Source organism: Neophocaena asiaeorientalis, unplaced genomic scaffold (assembly GCF_003031525.2).
Source record: "Neophocaena asiaeorientalis asiaeorientalis breed wild unplaced genomic scaffold, Neophocaena_asiaeorientalis_V1.1 scaffold140, whole genome shotgun sequence".
NCBI classification, from domain to species: Eukaryota; Metazoa; Chordata; class Mammalia; order Artiodactyla; family Phocoenidae; genus Neophocaena; species Neophocaena asiaeorientalis.
Window position 1 is genome coordinate 1,162,410 of NW_020173729.1, and position 24,459 is coordinate 1,186,868.

Genomic DNA, 24,459 nt, shown 5'->3' on the forward strand with positions numbered 1-24,459 from the left:
CCCCTTGCCCCCCTGGTAATCATAGTTTGTTTTCTACATCTGTAACTCCATTTCTGTTTTGTAAATAAGTCCTTTGTACCATTTTTTTAGATTCCACATAAAAGCGGTATCATATGATATTTGTCTTTCTCTGTCTGACATACTTCACTCAGTATGACAATCTCTAGGTCCATACTACTATACATAAAATAAGTAACTAATAAGGACCTACTGTATAGCACAGGGAACTCTACTCAATACTCTGTAATGGCGTATAGGGGAAAACAATCTAAAAAAGAGTGGATATATGTATATGTGTAGCTGATTCACTTTGCTGTACACCTGGAACTAACACAACATTGTAAATCAACTATTCTGTAATAAAAAATTTTAAAAAAAGGCCACCAGCCAATTTGGGCATGTGATGACGTCTTCCCTGGGTCTGGCCTCCCTAGAAGAGTCACCTGCGTGCTCATGAAGCCTCTCAAGGTTCAGGAAGAGCTGAGGTAGGAAGGCAAAGTGGGGGGGGGGGGCGGGGTGAGGGCCAGCCTGGCTCTCCCTGTGTGGCCACATTCCCACGCAGGATCCAAGGATGCCAGGAGCTCTAACTTCAAAGCTGGCCTTCTGGGTCTGGTCGTTATGAAGGAATACCTTTCCAGGTAGAAAGATAGAGCACATTTTATTTAACTGTTAAACTTTTAAAATCTTAACTTTATTGAGAGGTAATTCCCATACTATACAAATCACCCACTGAAAGTGTACAATTCAATGGTTTCTAGTAGCTTCACAGATGTGTGCAGCCTTCACCACAATCATTTTTAGACATTTTCATTATCTCAAAAAGAAACTTTGTATATTTTAGGTACCCACCCCCTCCCCCAACTGTTAAATGTTTAATATGTAGGCATATGGCAGGTGCCCTCCACTGGCCTGCAAACGTGAGGGTAGGTTATCCCTTTCTCACCTCTATGGTCAGCTCCCTGAGGACAGAGGCCAGATGTGACACCTGTGTGCCCCACCTCCACACCATACCTGCCACACAATAGGGCCCGAAATATCTGCTGTCTTCCTTGTTATTGTTACAATGCTTTTCTGTGGGCTTGAGAGAAGTCCAGTGATCACAGGCAGGATGGGGAGGGGTCTGGAAATCATGTTACGTGAGGAACCATGAGGGTGTTGAGCCTGGAGAAGCTGTAGAGATGGAGTGGGTAGAATAACTGCTCAAACCAACCATCACACAGAAGAGAGACTAGGAGCATTGGGTCAAAATTCCAGAAGCCACATTTCCAGCCAGCGGCGGGCTGAGCCATGGCATGTGCAGGTGGAAAGGGAGTGAGCGCTCTGTCACAGAGCACATTCACGCAGGGCCTGGAAGACCACCTGCCTGGGGTGCCGTAGCACGGCCTCCTGCTTCAGATAAGAGCAGGCCCAGAAGAGTTCTACGGTCTCTTCCGTTTCTGGGATGCTGGGCCTGGAACTGTCACAGGGCGGAGGGATTTCTGAGAGACACAGAAGCCAGACCCGCAGACCTTTGCTGTCTTTGTTTTCAACATCTCAGGAGCAGCAGCAGGAATCAGGCTCCTTCTCTTCTGAATTCAGGTTCTAGTCCATGTCCCACCGGCCTCCCTCCACTGCCTCCAGGAGGGCGAATGGAGCCTGGGGCTGAGCTTCCCTGTCAGGGCCCAGGGCTGTGTCCGCAAGGGAAAGGTGACTGGGTTGGCACGCAGAGTTGAGAGTCTAGCAGGTGAGCTGAGACTAATAAACCCAAGAGACAACAGGTACAAACAGGTCTCGGGGAGGTTTCGGGAGCTGGGGCCCAGGCCGCAGAACTGAACAAAGCACCCTGTGTGGAGCTGGGCAGGAGACCACACTGTCCTGACCTGGGAGCAGGGACTTCGGCCCAAGACTGGGCTTGCACCTGTTGTGGTGGGGATGCGGGAGAGCAGACTCCCTATATCTGGGCCGGGGGTTCACATACGGAGACTCTAGTGACCAAGAGAAAGAATCACTTGTCACTGGCTCAACAGAGAAAAGGGAGGGCTTGGTTCCTCCAGATTTATCATGAGTTGATACAGGGTGGACTGAAGAGCATGGCCAAGGTCCTGTGCACCCCCAGACGGAGGTACAGCCCGGGGTCCCTCTGGGTGTGCGAGGAGGAAGGAGCTGCTCCCGTGTATTAAATGCCGGGCACCGGGTCCAGCGTTTTCACCAGCTTGCACTTACCTGGTGCTTACTATGGGCCAGGTACTGGCAAGCACCCCACGGGTCCTAACAACCCACAAAGAGAGGAAACTGAGTCACAGAGAGGACAGTCACCTGTCAGAGGTCACACACCTTGCAAGGGTGGAGCCAGAGTTCCAACCCAGGTGCTCTGGCTCTAGGGCTCGGCTTCACCCACTCTGCTGGCTGCTGCCCGAGGGCCTCTCTTCCATTCCCATGACAACCATGGAGAGAACTAGCATGACCTCTATTTTCACAAGCATAAAAGCTGAGGTGCAGAGCAGTTAAGTGGCTTGTCCGAAGTCATGCCGTAAATAACCCCCAGATTCAAGCTTCCACCTGGGCTCAATCAGCCTTATAACCCTCACCTTGTTTTCTCCCATAGACAGCTGACTCTATCACCCCCGCTGTCTATGGGAGGAAACAAGGTGAGGGTTATAAGGCTGTTTTTTTGTTGTTTTTTTGTAAACCATAAAATTCAGACTCTTTTTAAATAAATAAAGCAAAAAAAAAAAAAAATCCCTGTGATGATGGTAGTGTAGTCAGGCTGGATAAATTGTCTGGGCCTCAAACAAGTCAGTAGTGAACAAGTGAGGACTGTATTCAAATGTCTTCCACAGCATCGTTGTTGTAACCTCAGGTGCCACTGCTCATGCTGGTAATGTGTACGTCGCTCCAACTGCACAGGTGAGAGTAACGAGGGTTTTACAAAAACCCTTTGTGGGATTGACCCCTTTTCTTGCTCGAGAATAAGTTATACCAGGCCCTGAGTTAATTTTTTGCTTCTGCTGTCTTCTCACCAACCCCTACCCACAGCCTGCTGTGTCTAGAGGCTCTGCAAAATAGTAAGAAAATTCAGTTCTCGGATTCAAAGGACCAGGTCTGGTTATGTTATCAGTGAGCTGTGTGAGGTCAACCTGGTGACTTCACCTCTCTGAGAATCATCTGGAAAATACAAACATTGAACCTAGTGACCTTCAAGGTCTCTTCCCACTCCAGGGCTGATGCTCAGTGTTATTCATTCATTCAACTAACTTGGGCTAGACACCATGCAACATGCTGGAGAAATAAAGATTACTATAACCCATCACTGGCCCCAAGGAGTTCACAGCCTAGCGCTGTGATACAATTCTGTGTGACAAGTGTCCTAAGAGAGGCAAGTTGGTACCATGATGATTGAAAGCATAGAGTTCTTGCTTGAGGGAAACAGAAAGTCTTCAAGGAGAAGGAAGTCTTTGAGCTGAATGTTGCATGATAAGAAGGTGGGAAGAGACGTTCCTGCCAGAGGGCACAGCATGTGCAAAGTCACACAGGTGACCAGCATGGCATAGCCAGTCCACTTCAAGCTGTTTGGTGTGGCTGGAACAGAGGTTGTGTACTTAACAGAAGGAGATGAGTCTTGAGAGTTGGGCAGGGGTCACGTGATATAGGCATGGGGAACCACAGAAGTGTTTTAAGTGGAGGCATGACACGGTCTGATATGTATTGGGAAAGCATGCCAGTGGCAAGAAGGACGGGTAGAGGAAAGCAAGTAAACAAGTCTGGGCATAGAAAGATCGATCAGAATCCTTCCAGCAATCCAGGTGAGAAACACAAGGGCCTGAACGTCAGCAGTAGCGGTGGGGATGGGAGCAAGGACAGAAACAGCCATTCTTCCAGTTGAAGGAGGAAGAAGATACAGTGACAGACTGGATGTGAAACAAAGGGTCTAGGAGTCTCAATCTCCGACTTGGGTGTCTGGGTAGATTAGAAACACAGAAGGAGGAACAGGCTTGGGGGAAAACAGAAGGAGGTGACTTTGGGAAAGATAACTAAGTGTGTGTTGTTTACCTGAGTGGATGAGAATTCCCCCATTTTTAGAAAATGTGTATCATTTAAAACACCATCCCTTGGGACATCCCTGGTGGTCCAGTGGTTAAGAATGCGCCTTCCAATGCAGGGGATGTGGGCTTGACCCCTGGTGGGGGAAATAAGATCCCACATGCCATGGGGCAGCTAAGCCTGCATGCTCTGGAGCACTTGCACCACAACTAGAGAGAAGCCCACGCGCTGCAATGAAGATCCCGTGTGCCGCAACGAAGACCCAACACAGCCAAATAAATAAATAAATAAATATTAATTGATTAATTAATTAATTTTTTAAAAAAGCACTGTCCCTTAACATGCCGGCAAAAACACTCCCTTGGTGGGAATTCCCTGGCGGTCCAGTGGTTAGGACTCAGCTCTTTCACTGCGAAGGGCGTAGGTTCAATCCCTGGTTAGGGAATTAAGATCCCGAAAGATGTGCATCACGGCTAAAAAACACATCCTCCCTTGGAAATGACTACCTTGTTCCTAAAATCCTACAGTAATGGAGGTACTGTTTTTGAAACATTTTCCAAGGCACTTTCCTTATGAGTGAGCAAAATTCTCTCACTGTACCATGGGGCTCACGGTCCTAGGGAAGGAGAAAGGTGGATACCGTCTAGAACAAAACCCAGAGGGCAGGGAAGAAGGAAGATACAACGAAAAGAAATCCCTGAAAAACAGAAAGAGGAAGTACAAAGCCTTCTGGTGCTTGGAGGGGAAGCAGGAGGGATGGGAGGCCAGAAGCCCGTGCTCTTTGACCCTTGTCAAACCTTGGTGCCGGCGTAGAGAACAGTAGAAAACCTCCACAGAGGTTGAGAACAGGCCAGAAACACAAAAGATTTATGCCTCGCTCCTCCACTGGAGCCCTGGGGCAGTCACCCACGTCCCATAGGGTGTGGCCCTATGTCCATCTAGGGCAGCTCCAGTGTAGCAGAGATGACTGCATAACATGTTTAGTCCGGGAGAGGGACTTTAGATGTGCCCTGCCCCCCACCCTGCCTTACCCCAATTCCCCTTAGCTTGAGTGTGGGAGAAACCCGGAAGCTCCTAAGGCTGCTAGGGAATGCAGAGGAGCTTGAGAGTTGGGATCCTGTGGACCTGCCTTGGGAAATGGAAAACATGCAGAGACATCGAACAAGTGCAGGTTTGTATGCACAGAACCAGCAGAACTGAGACAGGACCCATGAGCCGGGTGAAGCAGCAGGCCCCGGCAGCCAGGACCTCAACCATGGATGTCAGCAGACCTGGTGGGTGAAGGGCATCTCTGTAGAGGTCACTGAAGACTAGAGCACAACACAGGGTCCAGCACCCAGACCAGTCACCCTCTCCATTGTCCCAGAGTTACACACAGAGTGGGGACAGATCGGGGAGGGGTAGGAGGGGGGTACACCTGGAGAGCAGGTAATAGTCCAGGCAGGGACTGGACTGAATATTTATCCAAAAGTGGCTGAACTAATTTAACAAAATTAATTTAAAGTGGAAGAGGGGGCTTCTCTGGTGGCACAGTGGTTAAGAATCTGCCTGCCAATGCAAGGGACACGGGTTCGAGCCCTGGTCCGGGAAGATCCCACATGCTGCGGAGCAACTAAGCCCGTGTGCCACAACTACTGAGCCTGTGCTCTAGAGCCTGCAAGCCACAACTACTGAGCCGGTGTGCCACAACTATTGAAGCCTGCTCACCTAGAGCCCTTGCTCTAGAACAAGAGAAGACACAGCAATGAGAAGCCCGCGCACCGCAACGAAGAGTAGCCCCCGCTCGCCGCAACTAGAGAAAGTCCGCGCACAGCAATGAAGACCCAACGCAGCAAAAATAAATAAATAAAAAAGAAATTAAAAAAAAACCCAACACACATACCCTTTTTTTTTTTTTTAAATAGTGATCTTGGGGTCTTCTTATTTATTTATTTTTATTTTATTTATTTTTGGCTGTGTTGGGTCTTCGTTTCTATGCGAGGGCTTTCTCTAGTTGTGGCAAGTGGGGGACACTCTTCATCGCCGCGCGCAGGCCTCTCACTATTGTGGCCTCTCTTGTTGCAGAGCACAAGCTCCAGACGCGCAGGCTCAGTAGTTGTGGCTCACGGGCCCAGCCGCTCCGCAGCATGTGGGATCTTCCCAGACCAGGGCTCAAACCCGTGTCCCCTGCATTAGCAGGCAGATTCTCAACCACTGCGCCACCAGGGAAGCCACACACATACCCTCTTTTAAAAATAAATAAAATAAAGTGGAAGAGACTCATTTTCCTTTAACTGGCAAGTTTAAATTCTCCCACCTAATATTAATGGGAATAAGAGTTTGTGAAGAAGCTTGTATTGGTTCTAAGAAATAAAGAGCCTAAATTGTTCTCTTTTTTTAATGTGGCTGAGTTGTAATATATAATTTTTGACACCTCCCCCAGCTTATTTATTTAGTTTTTTTCTTTCCGTTTTTTTTTTTTTCTTTGCAGCATGCAGGCCTCTCACTGTTGTGGCCTCTCCCGTTGCAGAGCACAGCCTCCAGAGGCGCAGGCTCAGCAGCCATGGCTCACGGGCCCAGCCGCTCCGCGGCATGTGGAATCTTCCCGGACCGGGGCACGAACCTGTGTCCCCTGCATCGGCAGGCGGACTCTCAACCACTGCGCCACCAGGGAAGCCCCCAGCTTATTTTTAAGTCAGGTTTATGAGGCACAATTTATATACATACAGTTCTGTCAGTGGGAATGGATATTTAATGTCCTAATCTTGTTGGTTCTCTTTGCTTTTCTTTCCAAGGTCTTCCTTTTTGCCTGTTGGGTCATAGAAGCCCTCTTTTCTGATCCCTCCCCATCCACCATTTTTTTTTCCTCCTCACTGGCTGACCCTGCCTGCCCTAGCAGCCTGGGTATCTGGGGAATCTACACACCCTGGCCTCACTCCCTTTGAGTTGCAAGCAGCCCCCTTCTCAAGCTTTCTCCTCTTCTTTTCATCCTCTGTCCTTTGTCACCTTGGTTTCTGTGACCAGGCTATCTCGTGATCTTTTTTGCCACAGACACAGCCTTGCTGCCCAGCAACCTCCAGCATCATTTGGTTGATTGGTTTGGGGTTTGTTGACAGTTGGGGTTTTTCTATCTCAGTGAGGAAGGAAGAAGCAAGAAACCTCAACACTGCAATTTCCTTCTCACCTCATAGCGATGGCGGCAGATTCTGAGTCTCCAGGGCAGGGACGGTGTCTTTACATGCCCTGGTGAGTGTTGCCTTCACAGTGGTGAAAAAATAGGGAGGTGAAAAGGTAAGACAGGAGGGAACAGCATTTGTACTTAGGCCCAGGGCTCAGTTTGCCTGACAAGGAAGGACCTCAGAGGTGTTTCTCTTCCTGCCTGTGTCAGACATTTGCAAGCTGACTGCATCTCAAAGGAGCTACACACTCCTTCCCCCTCTACGAGCCTTTGCAAAGTGTCATGGAACTGAATGTCTCCCAGCGTCTCAAGCAGGGAGGAAACTTGCTGTTGGGGGTGGGTGAGGGAAGTATATGGGAGAGTATATGCCAGAAGAGAGTATGGCTGTGGGATGCTGGCTCTCTCCCTGCAGGACAACTCTTCCTTGATGTCATTGACACCTTGACCTGACTCAGGGGCCAGCCAGAGGGAGCTCAGGCTGCAGTCAAACTTTCTGATGAAACTGGTGTCATCAGGGGTGGGGACGCAGTGTCTGTGTTTATTCAATTCCCTTCATGGTCAAGTGACTTGGAATTCAGCTCTGTAGTCAGACTACCCAAGAGGCTTTGAAATGGGCAGAAGACCTAAACAGACATTTCTCCAAAGAAAAAATACAGATGGCCAATAGGCACATGACAATATGCTCAACATTGCTAATTATTAGAGACATGCAAATCAAAACTACAATGAGATATCACCTCACACCAGTCAGAATAACCATTGTCAAAAAGTCTACAAGTAATAAATGCTGGAGAGGGTGTGGAGAAAAAGGAACCCACCTGCCCTGTTGGTAGTAATATAAATTGGTGCAGCCACTATAGAAAATAGTATGGAGGGTCCTTAAAAAACTAAAAACAGAGTTACCGTGTGATCCAGCAATCCCATTCCTCGGCATATATCCAGAGAAAACTCTAATTCAAAAAGATACATTCACCCCAATGTTCATAGCAGCGCTATTTACAATAGCCAAGACATGGAAGCAACTTAAATGTCCATCAACAGATGAATGGATAAAGAAGATGTGGTACATATATGCAATGGAATATTATTCAGCCATAAAAAAGAATGAAATGATGCCATTTGCAGCAACATGGATGGACCTGGAGATTATCATACTAAGTGAAGTAAGTCAGACAGAGAAAGACAAATATCATATGATATCACTTATATGTGGAATCTAAAATAAATGATACAAATGAACTTATTTACAAAACAGAAATAGATTCACAGACATAGAAAACAAACTTATGGTATCAAAGGGGAAAGAAGTGGGAGAGAGATAAATTAGGAGCTTGAGATTAACAGATATACACTACTATATATAAAATAGATAAGCAACAAGATCCTACTGTATAGCACAGGGGACTATATTCAATATTTTATAATAACCTATAATGGAAAAGAATCTGAAAAATAATATATACATAAAACTGAATCACTTTGCTGTACACCTGAAACAAACACAACATTGTAAATCAACTATACTTCAATTAAAAAAGAAAAAAAGGGGACTTCCCTGGTGGTTCAGTGGTTAAGACTCCGCATTCCCAATTCAGGTGGCCCGGGTTCGATCCCTGGTCAGGGAACTAGATCCTGCATGCCGCAACTAAAAGATCCCACGTGCCACAACTAAAAGATCCCGCATGCCGCAACGAATATCTTGCACGTGGTAAGGAAGATCTCACAGGCCACAACTAAGACCCAGCGCAGCCAAGTACATAAATAAATATTTTTAAAAAGAAAAGAAAAAAAGAGGATTTGAGGAAGTTACCTAATGTCCCAGTACCTCAGTTTCTCTATTTGTAAAATGTGGTGGTCACAGGAACTAACCCCCCTGGGCTGAAGCAGAACGAGAGAATCCATATGCACTTGGCACATAAAATGGTAGCTGCTATGATCATTATTATTGTTATTTCCAATTAGGCACTAAGGATCCTGAAATCTCAGGATGAAGCTAAAAAGGAGAGAATCCCCAAGTCTCAGGGTAAGGAAACTTACTGACATCCTCAATAAAATCAAATTCAGATCCACTAAGGTGGGTGGTAGAGGCAAAATTCTCACAGGGGTGTAGAAGGAGTGCAGCTTTCCTTGCCCGTGGTGGGCCCAGTGAGATCAGGGAGAAATCTCTGGGAGAAGGTGAATCTTGGGGGACAGAAACAAGAGAGCCAGCCACCCTTCCTATGCAGACAGTGTCCATGTCCCCGCTTGGAGGAAGCGGGTTTGATTTTATTGAGGAAGCCAACACGTTTCCTTCTGTCCAGTGTGGCCTCTGTGTTGTTCATATTATTGGTTTCCAGGATGTGAAAATGTCATCCTAGCACAGAGCCTGGAAAAGAATGGACTGAATGCCTCCTTAGAGAGCTTTAGCCAACTATTGAAGAAAGTGGGTTTCACCTTCCCTTCAGACTTAAAAATCATATGCTGGTAAGAAAGCAGAAGTAACAGTTGAGGTAATAATGAAAGCAAACTTTTTTTAGCAATTGCGATATAAAGCTCACAACAATCTTATTGAGAAGGTATTATTATTATTCCTATTTTACAAAACAGGAAACTGAGGCTTGATGAATTTGAATAGCCTGCTGTGGTTACAAAGACAGTAGATGGCTGACCACTGGATGTAAACTTGGGTCTGGTCTTTTGTTTTTTGTGTTTTTTCTTCTTTTTTTTGTGCTTTAGTGAGATATAATTGACAAATAACACTGGAAATTTAAGGTGTTCAGTGAATTATTTGATATTCATATATATAATGAAATAATTACCACAATAAGGTTAGTTAATGCATCCATCACCTCACATAGTTCCCTTGTGCGTGTGTGTGTGTGTGTGTGTGTGTGTGTGTTGAGAACACTTAAGATCTACTCTCTTGGCAAATTTCAAATACACAGTACAGTATTGTGAATTGTAGTCATGGTGTAGTACGTTAGATCCATGAACTTGAGTCTGTTTGAATTCAGAGCCTGAGTTCCTACCAGTATTCTGTCTCTTAGAGGACTCTAGATCACACTTCAATCTAGTGAGAAAAGCATGTGCATGATCTGCTTCCTTTCTAAACATCTTTGGGTATTTTTACTTTCTCCTTAAAGTTCTGAGACATCTCTAGGCCCAGTCCCAAAGAACAAGTGGCTCATTTCTGCCCCCTAGAGGACACAGCCTACACCATAGAAAATAAAGGCAAGAAGGCAGTGGGTAAAAAGTGTGCTCAAAATCCAGACAGGTCCGGACCTGCAGGAAACATATCTAAAAAGAGCACCATTTAGTCCATGAAAAGTTGGTGATAATAGACTGGAGACTTTATGGATCAGCAGTGAGAACAGTATATCAAGGGCAAGACCTGCAGTCAGATTGGAGTCATTTTTAACATGTGCCCCCAGATAATTCTTATTCTCACAAAAATGCATATGATTCATTCATCCTAAAAGGAGTTGAAGACCTCCCCCCATCCACAGTCCACCGTTACTTTAGCAGGTGGCAGACCTCAAGGGGCTCGAGGCTGGGTCCCTGTCATGGTCAGTTACATCACCTCTCAGGCCCTGGGCTTCCTACTGTAGAAAGTGGCCCACCTTCTAAATCATGTGGGAGCCAGGAGACCCAGGTTGTGCTTGCAGAAAGGGTGTGCTTTACTTAATCTTCCAGATCTGTTTCCCTCTGAGGAACAGGAGAGGGTGAATAGTCATCAAGTTTCCTTCCTGCTGCAAGACTCCTGAATCTCTTTCTGTCTCTGTTGAGAGGAAACCTTGGGTGAGCTGCTTAGGAGGCTGGTCTCCACAGGGCACAGACACCTCTTCCTGCTCACAACTCTTCCCAGAGAGGCTTGTGGTCTCCCTCCTCCCGAGGTTCAGAGCTTCGTGTGTCCTTGTTGTTTGAATTCACAGCCAAGCTGCAGGATCCTCCTTTTCACTGCCCTGTGGGGTGTAAAGTTGGCTCTCTGTTCACACAAAGGCCCTGGAGAACATAAAGTTGGTTTGGAAAAGGAAAGTTCTCTAGAAACCCGGAAATAGAGTTTCTGAGATCCTGACCTCTGGAGTGAGACGGAGCAGTCTTCATACCCTAGCTCTGCTACTCATTAGCTGTGTGATTTGGGGCAAGTTGCTTAGCCATTCTACCCTTGGTTTCCTCATCTGTAAAATGGGCATGAGAATAGTACCGATATCGTTGGATTGTGGTGAAGATAAAAAGAGATGATGCCATGACAAGTGTTTGATTCATACCTGGTACATGATAGGTGTTCTGGAATGTTCCCTGACTGCCACAACTGGGGAATGGCAAGGTAGTTCACAACTGGTACCCCACACAGAGATTTAGTATCCAAGCGACTCCTTCAGGGAGCTTGCCCTCTTCAATGATCCGAAATGCCATGTGTCCCCTCAATGTTTTTTTGGGGGGGTGGCGGGCATGCCACACGGCTTGTGGGATCTTAGTTCCCTGACCAGAGATCAAATCCGGGCCCCGGCAGTGAAAGTGCCGAGTTCTAACCATTGGATCACCAGGGAATTCCAACCCCCGCCCCGCCACCCTGTTTAAAGATGTTCTAATGAAGCCAAATTCCCTTTCCCAAATTTCTCCAGGTGAGTCCCCAGTGGGTCCTTGGGCTCACAGTGCCACTACCAAGTCACTGGCGGCTGTGGCCATCTGGGTTTGAGGCTTCAGGAAAAGAGATGCATGAGGAGTCCAGAGTAGACTGAGGCCTCAAACACGTCCTTCACAGGAGCCGGGTCCACAAGTGAGACCTAGAGGGGCTGGAGTGTGACCGTGCTTGACACTTGGTTGTTCATAGTTGGAAAATGAACAATTATTGCCTTTGCCCTTGTAATAAGCTACTGCTTTTGACTAAAATTAAGCAAAAATAAAATCCACAAAATCCCAGGCACTGCAGGGCAGCAGCAAACAAGCATATGGAATTGACCAGAAAGAATACTAAGGTCTTAAGAGCAAACCGCTTATTGACTGAAGAGAAAGGTCGTAATAAGAACTGGCTTCAGCACAAACACAGCTTTTGAGTATGCACCATGTCACCCCAACCCAAGTGAACTGCAGTAGCTGCTGGGGCCCACGGGGCCTATTTAGGGGTGAGGGTGGAGTATAGAGGGCACTGGGCTGTGGTCTCACGATTCACAAAGGGCCCCCTACTCTGGCTTTGGATGTTATCTCTAGATGACAGGGTTGAGAGAAGTTGACATTCGGGGTAAAACTCTAAATCCGAGTTCCATCACTGCCTATAGAGCACTTCATGTCATATATTTAAAATATGTCCTGGCATTATCTTGCAAAAGCATAATTACTTTTATTCTATTTTTCTGTGGTAAAAGTATTAATCTGTCAAATGTAAACATTTAAAATATACCGCAGGGCTTCCCTGGTGGCGCAGTGGTTAAGAATCCTCCTGCCAATGCAGGGGACATGGGTTCGAGCCCTGGTCCGGGAAGATCCCACATGCTGTGGAGCAACTAAGCCCGCATGCCACAACTACTGAGCCTGTGCTCTTGAACCCGTGAGCCACAACTACTGAAGCCCATGTGCCACAACTACTGAAGCCTGCGTGCCTAGAGCCTGTGCTCTGCAACAAGAGAAGCCACCGCAATGAGAAGCCCTCGCACCGCAACGAAGAGTAGCCCCCGCTCACTGCAATTAGAGAAAGCCCGTGCGCAGCAACAGAAGACCCAACGCAGCCAATAAATAAATAAATAAATAAATAAATAAATAAATAATAAAATATACCGCAGTTCTCAGCAACCTTTTGAGGGGGGCATTTCTTCACATTTTAATATACTAGGAACCTTTAAAAAAGCACATAACTGCAGGTCAGTCTCGACCTCTAAGAGGCCCTGGTCAGGGCCTGTTGAGAGCAAAGAATTCCTGTGTCTCTCCTGCAAAAATGTTTTTTCCCTTTTCCAAATTGATTTTTCTCAGGATGTTTTTGCTTCTCGATAAGAAGGAATAACCTGGTAGAGGATCCGTCCCGCCTTCTCATTCAGAGGAAATCCATCTGCAAGAACAAACCCTGAAAATTTCCCTTGTTCATCCAAACTGAAGGGCCCCTGAGTATATTCACACGTGGAATGTCTGTCCCTCTCCTTATACCCACTCCGTCAGGGTTTGAACTACAGACATAGCACATTTCTCTGGATTCGTGACAGCTCTAAACCATGACCTCACATGGCACCAACTGGTTTTCTCTCACCTCTTACGTAAACTTCCAAAGCCTGCAATAAAATACATCCAAAGTCTAACTGGAGTATTTGCCACCGGCCCCTGTCCCCCTGTGCTGGAGCTGATGTACTTGGCCTCGATATCAAGGATGTTTTTGTTCATCTGACACACCTAGGAAATCAGTTACAAGAAAAAAGGGTGGAAGCCTCCCTCTCCAACTTCCTCTCTTGAAGTTAATAAAAATGTCAGTGATGGACCATATCCAACAAGAGTGCTGGCAGCCAATGCACACAGATAAACCATGGCCATACCCTTTTCTCACACAGAGTGCCAACATCTCATCCTTTAGAGACCAACTTTTCTTAGGAACCACAGCCAGCAGGAAAGTCCAGAAAGGCTTACAGTTGATCCAGAGCCCCTTGAGTTTGTTTCAGGGATGAACTGTTCACTCAATACATATGTATATTGGGACTTCCCTGGCGGTGCAATGGTTAGGACTCTGCGCTTCCGTCGCAGGGGGCATGGGTTGGATCCCTTGTTGGGGAACTAAGGTCCCTCAAGGTGTGGCCAAAATAAATAAATAAATAAATATGTCTATTTTAAGGCAGTATTTTTAAAAATTGGGATATAATTCACACAACATAAAAAACATGAAATCACCACTTTAAAGTTTACAATTCAATGTTTTTTAGTATATTTCCTGTACTGTGCAACTATCACCCTCTCTAATTCCGAAGGATTTCCATCATGACAAAAAGAAACCTCATGCGAAGTCTCTGCCCATTACCTCCTCCCCCAGCCCCTAGCAGCCATTAATCTACCTTCTGTCTTTATGGATTTGCCTATTCTGGACATTTCATACAAGTGAATTCATATAATATGTGGCCTTTTGTGTTTGGCTTATTTCACTTAGCATAATGTTTTCAAGGTTGTAACAGTACTTCATTGCTTTTTTTTTTTTTTTTTTTTTTTTTTTTGCGGTACGCGGGCCTCTCACTGTTGTGGCCTCTCCCGTTGCGGAGCACAGGCTCGGGACGCGCAGGCTCAGCGGCCATGGCTCACGGGCCCAGCCGCTCCGCGGCATGTGGGATCTTCCCCGGCATATGAACCCGCATCCCCTGCATCGGCAGGCGGACTCTCAACCACTGCGCCACCAGGGAAGCCCCTTCATTGTTTTTTATGGTTGGATGATATTCCATGGTATGGATGGACCACGTTCTATTCATGTGTGCATGATGGACATTTGGGTATTTCCACGTTTGGGCTATTATGAATATCGCCTTTATGAACATTTGTATACAAGTTTCTGTGTGGACACGTGTTTTCAATTCTCTTGGGTAAATACCTAGGAGTGGAATTGATGCGTCGTATCGCAACTCGTGTTTAACTTTTTGAGGAACTGCCAGATTCTTTCCCCACCCAATGCATATTAACCGAGCCCCACTACGCTCTGTGCCAGGAACAAACAGCACAGAGGTGGACCTGAAAGTCCTGGCCACTTGCCCTCATGGGGCATGCAGCTCAGCAGGAGAAGGAGGCATTAAACAGATCATTAAAAAACAGTTTTCAGCACACTTGTACAAATGCTAAGAAGGGGAAGTTCAGGCTGCTATGAGCTGTAATGCAGGGAGGCTTGAACTGAGGATTGAATGAGGTCACAGGACAAGAACACAGGCACTCCAGAAACAGCAAATCCAGAACCTGTGATACCAAAAAACCTCCCAATCAACTGAAAACTAAAATGAAGAAGTTCTTATACTTCGGTGGGTTTCTGAAAATTCTCGCCGTTTGGGGGCAGAGAAGCTCCATACAGGGGCTCTGGGAGTGTCTGAAATGACTTACAGGACTATTTAGACATGAAGTGTGACAAGAGAACAGGTTGTAAAGTTTGAGGATGATGATTGAAGAGACTCTCACGCTGCCTTCCCTCACTGAGAGGGACTCAGGGCTACACCTCTTAAAGGCCAAAGGCAATTTACTCCCTTCCTCAGCTGCCCCTGCCTTCCCGACTCAGACCTTTGCAGCTTTCCCTTCCCTGCAGCCCTTCTCAACAGCCACTTAAACAAAATCAATGCCCTATTGTTTCAAGTAGCCATTAAAGTTCAGCCTCACAGGAAGATGGGAAGCTCTGAAAATGTCAGCAATTAATTCCCAGGGATGTGAAAGTTTAGTTTGACCTCAGGAGGTTAAAGCCACCATGTTTCAAGTGGCAGGATTTATAAAGTTTCATTGCACTTTGATCAGGCACTGGGTTAGGTGCTCTGGGGAGATACAAAGAAACAGGGGCATCAGCCTCAGTTCTGTCCTTAAGAAAGTATCCAGTGAGAGAGAAGAGCCTAATGAAAGATGCATGCAGCACATGTGAGTCTGACAGGTCCATAAGAGACAGAGTGATGTGGGGGAGGACAAGAGGTCTCCTTGGGTTGGATTGGGAAACACAGGCTTCATGAAGGAAGTGAGACTGGGGATAAACAGGCTTTACATGGGCTTCCAGAAGGGAAGATGCCTTTGCAACAGGGCACATGACAGGTGCAAAGGCCCAGGGGTAGGAGTTTAAAAGATACACTAGGTATAACATAGGGGTTCCTGAATGATGCTTTGTTTGTTAAAAAAAAAAAAAATGAGGATGCTTTGAAGTTTCTTGTTTTTATCAAATAGTCCCAGCAAGGCCTAAGGTTTCTCTTTCATCCCTAACCAAGGAGAGACCCAACTATTGGGGTGTAGTGATCAAAAAGAGAACACTGTTGGCCATTCAGTTCCTTTTTCCCTTGCTTCACTCCAAGTGTGGGAAACGTCCTACAAGCTTAGGGTCCCTTAATGCAGACGACAGTGGACATGTAGAAAAGGACTCTCTTCTGGCTGAACCTGGATGGTGCTGGATCCCTGGAGGAGCAGGGTGGGGCCTCTACTGTGGTCTCTGGGGTGGGTTGGGATCCTTCCACCCACCCACACTCACATACACACACACACAGGGTAGTCTTACCTATCAGATGTGGCATGAGGCTTTTTGCCTTCCATCCTTCATTTTGTCACTGGTTGATTCATTTCTATACTCCCCAGACTTTCTCCACAGGAATCTTTGGAATTTCTCTGTTCCTTTCCTTTATAGCACTGCTTCTCACTAGGGTTGCTATTGCCCTCCAGGAGGAGTTTTAAAAAGGCGTAGCGGCTGTTTTTGGTGGTCTCAGTGCTGGAGAGGGCACTATTGACTTTTAGTAGGGAAAGATCAGGGAGGCCAGAAGTCCTCCTGCAATGTGCTGGAAGGTTCTACAGGAATTGTCTTATATCCCCCATGATGTCTGAGTGTTCCCTGACACATTCCTATAGGCAAAACAATCTATTTATAGTGCCTTGAGCCTTGAAACCTAACCCCACTCTACATATAAACACAATGTGATTTTTGCAAACTTTTATATGCCTAAATTTCCCACCACCCACCCCCCTGCCCCAGGAATACAACTACCATGTAAACAGAGGGAAAATTGCATTTTGCCTTGTGTAGAATTTTAGAGCATTCGCCATTTTGGAAAATCACACCACCCACAGCAGCTCCACTCATGTTTTTTGAGTTTCCCATGGGACATACCTGTAGCAGTCTGTAACTGTGGTGCTCACATTCAATGTCATGCTGTGTACAGGTGCAGGACACCTGACTTCTCCACTATAACTCTGAGTGCAGCCACAACTGGGAATTTACATTTTGAAAGACATAATATTTTATTATAAATTGGTTTCCTTTTCCCTTACATCACAGTTGGGCATTTGTTACATCGTATTTTCCAAAGATGCCACACCAATGTATACCACATGCCACATGCATATGCTTTTTACAGCATGACATTGCTATTACTCTGTTGAGCTGGCAGCGGAGGGGTGTTCGATGTTCCCTTCCCTTGTAATTGGCTAGACCTTTGTAACTGCCTTGACCAACAGAATGTGGTAGAAGTATGCTATGTGAGTTCTGAAACTAGGTGTAATGGTTAATTCTGTGTGTCAAATTGGCTGAGCAACAGTGCCCAGATATTTGGTCAAACACTATTATGGATGTTTCTGTGAGGATTTTTGGGGGATGAGATTAACATTTAAGTCTGTAGACTTTGAGTAAAGCAGATTGCCCTCCATGGGTGGGCCTCATCCAATCAGTTGAAGGCTTGAATAGAACAAAAGGCTGACCTCCTCCAAGCAAGGGGGAATTCTGCAGCAGACGACTTTTGGCCTTGAACCATGGCATTGGCTCTTCTCTGGGTCTCCAGTCTACTGGCCCATTTTGCAGATTTGGACTTGCAGCCTCCATAATCACATGAACCTATTTCTAAAAATAAATATTATATACAGTTGACCCTTGAACAATGCAAGGATTAGGGGTGATGATCCTCCACATAGTTGAAAATCTGCAGTTCCTCTGTATCCACGGTTCCACATCCAAGGATTCAATCAACTGAGGATGGTGTAGTACGGTAGTATTTACTCTTGAAAAAAATCCTTGTATAAATCCTTGGACCCTTGCAGTTCAAACCCATGTTGTTCAGGGGTCAATTGTATATATATCTCTCCTACTGTTTTGTTTTGTTTTTTTCTCTCAAGTACTCTGACTAACACAGCAGGTCATAAAAGGCAATGCAGCCTTCACCTTGCTCTCCCTTTTTCTCTGGGTACTTGCTTTTGGAAAGGAGCCACCATGTTGTGAGGAAGCCCACCAATAGCCTCAGTAAGGTTCCCAGCGGGCAACCAGTGTCAATCATCAGACATGTGAGTGAAGGCGCCTTTGAATGACTCCAACCGCCATCCTTAATCAAAATCTGCCATCTGAAGCCCTTGATATCATGGGGCAGAGAACAGTCATCCTCACTGTGGTCTGAATTCCTAACCATCAGAAATCGTGAGATAATAAATAAATATATTTGCTTCAAGACTTAGTTCAAAATTTTAATCTAAACAATTCAATACTTGAAAGACCAAGATGGATAGGGTCTCTAAAGAGGGTGAAGATTAAAATTGCAAGGAAGGCTTTGCTATCAAATCTGTGAAAGCTGAGCACACCCTCCCTAATCGATGGACACCCCCACCCCCAGTGACTTCCGGAACAGGTGCTTTAAGCAACGAGGCAGAGTAGGGCCCAAACCACACCCTCCGATGTCTGGCTTAGAGAGAGGCCACTTCCCCTCCCAGCAGCTACACACCTGACCCTCAGGGTCTGGCCACCCACATGCACCTTCAATCCCCACCTGCCTACATTTAAGGGACACTGGCTGGATTACCTGGCTGCTTTCCAGAACTTCTGAAATGAGGAGATTTGGATGGACCACCTCCGGATCCAGAGTCATGCCCTCTGGAGGCCGAGAGGAAATTCAATCAAGCCCCAGGCTGTTCAGGAAGAGATAGAAGCCCGCCCCAGCATGTTGCCACAAGGAACAGGAAACCCTGATTGTGAAGCAAGGGCTCTGTGCCAGAGATTTCCTTCAGTCTTCAACACTTTAACTTGGGAAACTGAATTCAGGCCTCAGAAAATAATTCCAACTAGTGGCTGGTCCCAAAGACAACAATGCCTATGATGACGGTGACATGGTCTCAAAGCAGAGCAGCCAGGAGGGAACCCGGGAGAGTCCCAGCCACAGAGCTGGAAAGCCAGTGTTTAGTGCAATGACAGTTCATCATCCCCTTGAAACATGTACAGGCAATAAAGATAGCTAGAGTTTATGGAGGGCTTCCTAGTGCCACGTATCAGGGTAAGCTCTTTACCAACATTATCTCATAGAATTCTTAAAATATGCTCTGAAGTAAGTATAGTATTAGTTCCACTTTACAAATGAAGAAACTGAGACTTGGCCTGTGATGGAGGTCAGGTATGTTGGATTTTTTTTTTTTTTTTTTCGGTACTCGGGCCTCTCACCGTTGTGGCCTCTCCCGTTGCGGAGCACAGGCTCCGGACGCGCAGGCTCAGCGGCCGTCGCTCACGGACCCAGCTGCTCCGCGGCATGTGGGATCTTCCTGGACCGGGGCACGAACCCGTGTCCCCTGCATCAGCAGGCGGACTCTCAACCAATGCGCCACCAGGGAAGCCCAGGTATGTTGGATTTTAAAATCCATCCTCCCACCCACTTTGCTGTTATCCTGCTTTCAGAGGCAGAGCAATTGTTCTCCACTTAATTACTTGAGTGTATGTTTCCCAAGTTCAAGGACACACTCCAACATAACCACAGTACAACCATGACAATCAGGAAATTGACACCGATTCAAGAATACCATCTAGGACCTCCCTGGTAGCACAGTGGTTGAGAGTCCGCCTGCCAATGCAGGGGACACGGGTTCGAGCCCCGGTCCGGGAAGATCCCACATGCCGCGGAGCAGCTGGGTCCATGCGCCACAGCTGTTGAGCCTGCGCTCTGGAGCCTGTGAGCCACAACTGCTGAAGCCTGCATGCCTGGAGCCTGGGCACTGCAGAAAGAGAGACCACCCCAATGAGAGGCCTGCGCACCCAACGAGGAGTGTTCCCCGCTCCCTGCAACTGGAGAGGGCCCATGCGCAGCAGTGAAGACCCAGCACAGCCAAAAATGAAAAAATAAATAAAATAAATAAATTTATTAAAGAAAAAAAATACCATCTACTCCACAGACCCTATTTAGAATCATGGTTGCATTCACTTGCCATGTCCCTTTAGTCTCTTTCAATCTAGGACAGCTCCTCAAGCTTTCCATGTCTTTCACGACCTTGACATTTTTGAGGAGCACAGGCCAGTCTTGTTAGGGCATGCCCCTCAATTTGTGTTTGTCTGATGCTTCCTCATGATTTATGTATTTGAGGCAGGAATACCACAAAAAGGATGCTGTGCTCTTTTCAGAGCATTGTATTAGGAGGCATATGACATCAATTTGTCCTGTTACTGGTAAACACACAGGGATTTTTACTAAGGACTTGGAGTCCTATATGAGAAGAAAGACTGCAAGAGCCTGGAATTCTGCCCCACACAACAAATGCTGTAATTACTCTGACCAGTGGGCCAGCCGGGCAGAGACCAGACCTGCTCTCTAAGGGGAGCAACAGAATTGCTGGGAAGCTATTAGGACAGAGCAGGTTGTGTTGGCCAGGACTCCACTCCTCCTCGGGCAGGAACGTGAGTGGTTGAAAGGAGTTCTCCAACAAGCCATTTGGAGAGGAGGGTAAGGCCCCACGAGGTATTCTCACACAGTTGGAAGAGACAAGAGCTGGATGCTGGGTAAGAATAAGAATGAAGCTGATATAATAGGGGGAAGGAAAACAGGAAGCAAGGAAAAATGGGAGGGAGGAGAATAATGGGAGAAAACAGCGTCATCCAAAGGACTCAAAGTATTTGCTTCATGCACCTTCATGAGCATTTAAAAACATATATTTAGGAGAAAACCATAATTCAAAAAGATACATGCACTCCAATGTTCATAACAGCACTATTTACAATAGCCAAGACACAGAAGCAGCCTAAATGTCCATTGACAGATGAATGGATAAAGAAGATGTGAGATATATATATACACCCACACACATATATTTATATATTTAGAAATTTCCAGGATACTACTCAGCCATAAAAAGGAATGAAATTATGCCATTTGCAGCAGCATGGAGGGACTTAGAAATTATCATACTAAGTGAAGTAAGCCAGAGAAAGACAAATATCATATGATATTGTTTATATATGGAATCTAAAAAGAAATTGATACAGGGACTTCCCTGGCGGCGCAGTGGTTAAGAATCCGCCTGCCAATGCAGGGAACACAGGTTCGAGCCCTGGTCCGGGAAGATCCCACATGCTGTGGAGCAACTAAGCCTGTGTGCCACAACTACTGAGCCTGTGCTCTAGAGCCCGTGAGCCACAACTACTGAAGCTGGGCACCTAGAGCCCGTGCTCCACAACAAAGAGAAGCCACCGCAATTAGAAACCCACGCACCGCAACGAAGAGTAGCAACCGTTTGCTGCAACTAGAGAAGGCTGCGCACAGCAACAAAGACCCAACGCAGCCCTCCCCCCCAAAATAATGATACAAGTAAACGTACATACAAAACAGAAATAGACCCATAGACATAGAAAACGAACTTATGGTTACCAAAGGGGAAAGGGTTAGGGAGGGATAAATCAGGAGTTTGGGATTAACATATACACGCCACTGTATATAAAATAGACAACCAACAAGGACCTACTGTATAGCACAGGGTACTCTACTCACTATTTTGTAATAAACTGTAAGGGAAAAGAATCTGGAAAAAAATATATATACATATATGAATGTATAACTGAGCCACTTTGCTGTACACCTGAAACTAATACAACATTGTAAATCAACTATACTTCAATTTAAAAAATTAAAAATAAATAAATAAAAACATACATTTATTTTGATGTACTTCTTATTCACTAGACTTGGAGCCAAAACACCTGTGTGAAACCCAGATCGTTGGGTCAGTTACTCAGTCTTGCTGTTTCTCCGTTTTCTCATCTGGAGAAAATACGTCCCAGCATTGCCCTGAGACCCTCCCTCATCACATATTCAGGCGCTGTTGGTGGTGCATCTGCTGTGTGACCCCATTGTTTCTTGGGCTGGGAATGCAGCAGAGAACAAAACAGAAAAGAACGCGTGCCTCCAAGAAGCTGATGTTCTCGGGGGCAGGCTTCCAGAGTGTTCTCTAAACTATCGAGCGTTATGCACAGTTAAGGAATTCCTGCTCTTGAAGGTAATAGTGAGTGTGAGCTGTGTATTACAGAGTGGGAGCTAAGTCACAGAGCATAGGTGAGCAATGGTGGCCCTAAGCAGAGAAGGGAGGTCACCTCCCGATTCTGTTCAGACTCTGTTACCTGTGGAAGGAAATGTGCCCATCTGAAAACCTGACTTAGCTGATAAAAGCAGAAGAGCTCTGGAAGAATAGGCATGAAGCTTCCCTTGGAGAAGGATTACAGACAAACTTTCACTCAGCCACAGCTGCTGAGTCAGGAGCAAACTGGGCCTCTGTGTGATTTGGGGAGTCTGGAGACAGCAATCCTGTTGGAAAATTTGCTCCCTGCATTCAGTCTTTGGCTCCCTCTTGCCTTTCTGACTTTCTCTTAAATCCATGCCTTTCTTAAATCTGGTTCCTCCTCACATCTTCCCAAACCCACACAAGCGCTGGCACACACATAAACATTTCAGTCATCATGCTTTCCAGTCGGATTACGATACTAAGCAGCTAGCACCCTTTCCATGTTCTCACCTTTCTCTTGCACTTTACAGAGAGCCAATTTACATGCAAAAAAAATGTTTTTAACAGAAGCACACAGAGCACTCACTTAAAACATTTATTTTTATTGTGGTAAAATATATTGGGTTGGCCAAAAGTTCGTTGGGTTTTCTCTACCATCTTATGGAAAAATCCGAACGAACTTTTTGGCCAACCCAATACATAGCACAGTATTTATCTTTTTAAACATTTGTGGGGCTCTTTTGGTTTTGCTTTTATTTCTTTGGTGTTTTTTATTTGTTTGGCCGAGCCGGGTCTTAGTTGCGACACGTGAACTCTTAGTTGCTGCATGTGGGATCTAGTTCCCTGACCAGGGATCAAACCCGGGTCGCCCTGCATTGGGAGCATGGAGTCTTAGCCACTGGACCACCAGGGAAGTCCCTCTTTTGAAAAGTTTGTAAGCATACAATTCAGTAGCATTAAATACATTCTCAAGGTTGTGTAACCATCATCACTATATATATCTAAAACTTCTTCTTTTTTCACTCTTGTGAATTTGTTTTTATTGGGATATAGGGGATGGGTTGGGAGATACCGCCATGGGTTATGCCCCAGCAGGGAAATGTCCATCCTCACCTCCCTGCGATAGCTTCTGGAACGTTTTCTTTTTCTTGGAGATGCTGCCCTTGCTGCCAGCAGCCTTTTCAGCAGTTGAGTGGCTCCTCCCTGGAAGAGAATGTCCTCTTTTTCTTGGGGGCACTCTTGTTTCCTGACTCTTCAGGGTCGCTCACTGGGAAGACTTCCACTGCCAGCTGTCTCTTCAAGATCACTCCTGAGCAGCTCCTCCTTGAAAAAAGATTTCTTTTTCTTGGGTTTGGAGAAAGAGACAGATGTATGTTCCATCTCGTCCTCCTGAGGAGCCTTCTGGGCTTTTGCTTTGTCTTCTTTTTGTGTCTTTCACTTGTCCCCTCACACTCCCCCTGGATACCACTACTGTTTTCTGAAGATGCCAGGGCCATGGCAGCCAGTCGTCCCTGCCTTCTCCAAGCATTTCTTCTCCTGCCTAGCTCTCTAGTCATCTCAGCAGCTGCTCCCTCTGCCTGAACCATTGCTTCCTTCACGGTATCCAGTTTCTTTCGTGGACTCTCTCCAGTCTCATAGAAAGACAGCTGCTCCTCCACTTGTTCTTGAAGCTCTTCCCCAAATACACTCGTGGGCACCAATTCATGAGGCAATACCGCATTTCTTTGCCAGGTATCAGGAGATGCGGCCTTTGTTCTCGGCAGCTGCTTGGCCAGTGAAGATGGAGTGGAAAATGAGACCATATTCTGGGGTGTTACCCTTTGTCTTCAAGGCTCCAGAAACTAGGTCCCTTTGCTGGGCCCAGGGAATCACTCAGACATCAGGACTGGCCATACCTACCACTGCTCATTGTCTCCAACAAAAACTCTATATCTATTAAACTATAAATCCCACTTCTTTCTTCCCCCCAGCCACTGGTAACCTCTACTCTACTTTCTGTCTATGAATTAGCCTGTCTTCGGTACCTCATATAAGTGGAATCATACAATATTTGCCCTTTTGTGTCTGGATTATTTTTTCTGGTGTAATGCTTTCGTCTCATCTGAGTTTTAGCATATATCAAAATTTCATTCCTTTTTATGGCTGAATCACATATATATATGTGTGTGTATATATATATGGTCACATTTTGTTTCTCCATTCATCTGTTTTCGGTTGCCTCCACCTTTTGGCCATTATTAATAACGCTGCTATGAATATGGGTGTGCAAATATCTTTCAAGCCTCTGCCTGCCGTTCTTTGGGATATATACCCAGAAGTGGCATGCTGTGGAGCCCATCAAAAGGCCACTTCCTTTGCAGATGATTCCACGTCGCCGAGTGTGCAAGCTG

The 24,459-nt window shown here is 46.1% G+C and overlaps 1 pseudogene; it reads right to left on the bottom strand.

The window, feature by feature from the left end:
- Positions 1-1,323: 1,323 nt before the first annotated feature.
- Positions 1,324-23,871, bottom strand: LOC112403406 (nucleolar protein 56 pseudogene; annotated as a pseudogene).
- Between the last annotated feature and the right edge of the window lie 588 nt (positions 23,872-24,459).